Source organism: Mustela lutreola, chromosome 5, assembly GCF_030435805.1.
Source record: "Mustela lutreola isolate mMusLut2 chromosome 5, mMusLut2.pri, whole genome shotgun sequence".
Taxonomy (NCBI): domain Eukaryota; kingdom Metazoa; phylum Chordata; class Mammalia; order Carnivora; family Mustelidae; genus Mustela; species Mustela lutreola.
This window is the reverse complement of record NC_081294.1, coordinates 14391880-14397132: the sequence shown is the minus strand read 5'-3', so window position 1 is coordinate 14397132 and position 5253 is coordinate 14391880. Positions and strand designations below refer to the sequence as shown.

At 32.1% G+C, this 5253-nt stretch overlaps 1 non-coding gene across 1 annotated transcript; it reads left to right on the top strand.

The window, feature by feature from the left end:
* Positions 1–310: 310 nt before the first annotated feature.
* Positions 311–463, top strand: LOC131832901 (small nucleolar RNA SNORA62/SNORA6 family). Its single transcript, XR_009354245.1, has one exon. It is a non-coding gene; the product is annotated as a small nucleolar RNA SNORA62/SNORA6 family (small nucleolar RNA).
* Positions 464–5253: the final 4790 nt, after the last annotated feature.

Genomic DNA, 5253 nt, shown 5'->3' with positions numbered 1-5253 from the left:
TGGGATTTGTCTTTACACACATGTTTATTTGATTAGTGTGCATTCTTATACACTAGAATTGCAATTTTATCTCAGAATCTAAGACAGAGTCAATAAATACTGTGATGCATGACTTGGTTATATCTAGTCTTCCTACAATTTGAACACAGGGAATTCTACGTTGTTGTGAAATTTGATATATCTTATAGAAAAAGATGCTTATCTTGTACATCACAAACTTAGAGATTTCACAGTACTTTCTTAGGAGAAAAAACTATTATTATATCCATCTTCAAAACAGGAAAGAGAAATGGACTTAAAGTCATCTGAGGCTACATGTTGTTAAATGCTGGATTCGAGGCGGCTGGCTGGCTGAGGGGCTACAAGTGTGGACGGTGTGCTGTGTGAAGGGCCGGCCTTTCACTAACACCGCAAGGGACTCTATCCCAATGAGTGGAGTTTGATAGTAATTTTTGCTACAAGTAATACAAACAAAACAAAAAACCAGAAAAAGAACAGCAAAAATCATATTAGGAACTAAGTAGCTCCTGGGAAAATTTTAATACAAGTAAAAAAATCAATATTATATAAAAGTTTATAGTAAGGATAAATGTATGAATGAATAAATGGGTAAATATAATATGCCTAATATTCTGGTAGAAATTCATGTGTGTTTCTCTCTGGTAGAAATTCATGTGTATTCTTTACGAAAAGAATAATGTGTAATTTCTACCTTAAGAAGGTAGGTGTGTTGCTCTAGGAAGGATTTTGAGGAGGAAACAACATCCTGACTGATATATACAAACGGAATAGAGAGCCAGGGAAATTATTTATTTAGCACAAGGTACAGTTTGAATTGTTTTACATACATGATCTTATTTATTATACATAACTCTGTAAACTAAATCCCATACTCCTACTTTAGAGAGACAGACAGTGGAGAAGGAATTAATATTTATTACTGTGTAACAGGTATTGTACCAGCTTTATATATGTTCTTGATTAATACTCAGAATATGCAGGAGTGTAGGTCTGATTATTGATGTTTTACATATGAAAAAGCACAAGTTAAAGAGAATATTTAATTCATTGAAGGTCCCAGACCCCAAATAATAGTCCAGATAGAATTTGAACCTAAGCTTGTTTGTTCCTGCCACGTAACGTGACAAAGGTCCCTTTAGGGTCAGAGAAAATCTGAATTTAAGGATTTATAAACAAACTTGGCAGAACATCAGGCCTTTATTAAACACATTATTCTATCTGCTGTACACAAGACCCCGTGTGTAGAGAAGCTTTTTTCTAAAGGGGTCTATAGAAGTCAATTATATTTTTGTGTTTGGGAAAAATGGGCATTATAACAGAAAGTGATAAAAAATTATGTGAAGTCTTCTTATATTTCACTTTTTATAAGAGTTTTCAATTATGTACAAGTTAGAGATAGATGGGAAGAAAAATTGATGTAGAGAAAGATGATAGATTCAAATAAATAAATTACCCACATACTTTCAAAAAGCATATAATTATTTCAGTGTCTTTGCTTTCAAATTACAACACATAAGATCTCTATTGAAGAGTAACGTGCGTAATAATTTACCCAGTAAACCATGTTATTTTTAAAGGAGATTTTTAATTTTAAACTTTCATTAATATTACATGAATGTATCTTATCATAGTCACACACAAGCAGTTAAAATGTAGGGTGAATGAAATAACATAATATTTAAGAACCCAGGATCTTAGATTCTATAATGATTTATTTATGAGCCATCTGGTTATCAAATATGATATTATGGTCAAATGTGTTCTATATGCATGGAAAGAAAGGATTATTCGGAAAGAAATAATTAAGTTTTTATGAGTTACAACCCAAGGCAAGCTGTAAGATTTAGGTAACAGACTCTTCTTGCAAGCGAAAAAAGTGTATAAATATATATTATAATGTATACAATAGAATATTAGCACAAACACATACACACCTATTACATCACTTTACCATAGTAAGAGAAACTTAGAAATGCAACATTTTATCTAGGGGGTTATAAATGCAAACAGATACAGTGACTATGACTCATTCTGAGTTCTTAAGGGATGGCAGGAGAACCCAAGGGAGTATGGACTTCCATTTCTGTTATTACTACCATTAATCAATTTTTACCTCCCCATCTGTCACATGTCTATAGTAGACCTGCACAAATACATTTGTAGGGTTATATGTGGAATGGGATGGGGGATGGTGTGAAACCACTTCAGTTTCTTCCTGATGAATTCCTAATTCAAGTCATGTTCATATATGGGTGAAATTCACTTCCAAAACAAGTAGAAGGGATAGAAATTATAATAAGCCAGAAGTCTTTTTTATAATTAAAAAATACAACTCTCTTGAGTATAGCCAAAAATCAAAATGAAAAGTAGTCTCCAATCTGTAATCAATGTTGCAAGCCAAGACAACTAAAATTAAAAGCAAAATTTGGAACAACTTCAGGACATCATGGACATAAATGTGATGATAAGTTGAAAACACACTAGATCATAACATATAGTACATATGCTGTACACTGTACCATTCCAGGATGCCATTTGCATTTGCTATGATTTTTATGGTGCTTCTCACCACCATCAAGTTGTGTAACATGGCAGCCTTATCCATCTTTACGTTATGGGCATCTATTATATCTATAACAGTGAAAATAAAAACTTAACAAAGGGCAAAGGAAGTGTCAGATACTTGAGCTCTACACAATACGAATTCCAAATACCATTTACCTTCCGTTTTATATTAATAACCATTTTTTACTATGCAAATGAATTATTTTATCATCAGTTGAATACTGGAAATTTGGATCATCTGTACTACTAAGTGAATATGTACACAAAATAAATATTGATTCTCACCTAAGGGAAAATTTGCTTTATTTAGTTAAGAATTTTTATTTTTTTGGTGTTGGAGTAGGCAGAAGCTCTCAAATATTTGCAAGTATTTATCATTTTTTCCAAATATCCGTATGATTCAAATAATTTATATCAGTGTGAATATATGAGGTTTATATCCAATGGTAAACCTTAAAGGATATAGTGCAATATTTATTAATAGTATCCCATTCCTGTGTGTTTATCCTGTAGGGATAAATAATAAATAAATAAATAAATAAATAATAATAAATAAATAATCTTTTAAAAAAATAGAAACTTCTCTTGTTTGCTTATTATAAATATTTTGATACTAAATATCAATTAAATATAGAATATTATAATTTTCTTACATGGTCTTGACAATTATATTTTCTTATTTAGAAGACATTGTATATCATATACAAATAGTTTCAATTTTCAAAGTTTGAATAAAACATTTAAACTTCCAAAGAACATAGGTCAGAGAGAGTTTGTAATATATCTAACTATCTAAATTAAAGGGAGAAATGGTCAGTTCAACAATAGTATTTGAATACTTCAATACCTCACTTTCAATAATGGATAGAACAGTTGGGCAGAAGATCAACAAACACTAGAAGATGTGAACAACACTGTAATCTATTTAGACCTATCAGACATCTGTAGAACATTCCACCCAATGATAGTTGAATACGCATTCTTTCCAAGTGCAAACGGAACATACTTCAGGATAGACCATACCTTAAACCATAGTATAAGGCTCAATAGATCTTAAAATATTGAAATCATATAAAGTATGTTTTTTTTACCACAATGGGATTAAATTAGAGATTGATAATTCACAAACTGCTAAATTCACAAATGTGTTGAAATTAAACAACACACTCATCTTTAAAAACTAAAGGGTCAAAGAATAATTCACAAGGGAAAATAGAAAATACTTGAGATGAATAAAAATGAATGCAACATGCCAAAATCAAATTCTGATAAACCAGTGCTTAAAGATAAATTTATATCTACAAATGCCTATTTTTTTTTTAGTTCCTTTTGGCTTTTTTTTTCTTTTAAGATTTCATTTATTTATTTGAGAGAGAGTATGTGAGAGAGCACAAGTAGGGGGAGATATAGAGGGAAAGGGAGAAACAGTCTCCCCGCTCTGCAGGGATCCCATTTCGGGGCTTGATCCCAGGACTCTGGGATCATGACCTAAGTCCAAGACAAACCCTTAACTAACTGAAGCCACCCAGGCACACCCAAATGCCTATATTTTAAAAAACAATAAAGATTTCTGACCCATAACTTAACTTTTCACCTGAGAATACTAAAAATAAAAGAGGAAGGGCACCTGGGTGGCTCAGTCAGTTAACCAACTGACTCTTGATTTCAGCTCAAGTCATGATCTCAGGGTCATGAGATCAAGCCCCGCATGGGGTTCCACGCTCAGTGCGGAGTCTACTTGAGATTCTATCTCTGCCTCTGTCCCTTCTCCAGCTCATGCTCTCTCTCTCTCTCTCTCTCCCTTTCTGAATAAATAACTTAAATCTTTTTTTTTTTTTTTTTTCCAGAGGAGCATGCTAAGCTTAAAGTAAGCAGAAGTAAAGAAATAATACAGATTGGAGAGGAAATAAATGAAACAGAATTAAAAACAATAGAGAAAATAAACACACCCAAAAGTTGGCTCTTTGGAATGTCAACAATTCAGTCTGCATTTTAAACTTGATTTCTGATTGAGGAATCAATTCTTTAATTTCCTGCTCCAAGAATTAGATGTGTGAGCTAGCAGGTGGGAAGTATAATGTTGGCCTTGGAGCCTTAACTGGTATTCTTGAAAACACATGACAGAGCAGTTACAGTTAATGAGAAAACATTTTGGATAGACTGGATATATTGATATCTTTAGGATCCAAGTCACAATAACAAGTTCACTCCAAATATGTAAAATAATTCCTAAAGAAAGGAATTAGTTATAGGGACAGTTCTATGTGTTTCTTCTCATGGATGGAGATGGTAGTTGAGATGAGGTATACAAATAGAGTTAGCTGCCTTGCACAGCAGCTGAGAGTCAAAAAAATATATAAAATAAAATTCCACAAAATTTCCTGTGATCCTCTGGTTAGCAAACCTGAGCAAGAACAATGACTCACTTTTCTGTTTTGTTTTGTTTTTCTGAAGTACTGGTCATTTTTCCATTAAACAAGTTTGTCATATTACAACTATCTTCCTATTACCATTTTCTATAAATTAAGATTTTTATCAATTGAATGATAAGGAAAATATACATTTCCTGGTTCTTATCATTCTACTTACAGATGAGGACTATAGCCCTACCTCTAATTATCAAATATTTATCAATATTGCCAAAAATGCATTAATTTGATTAGATCA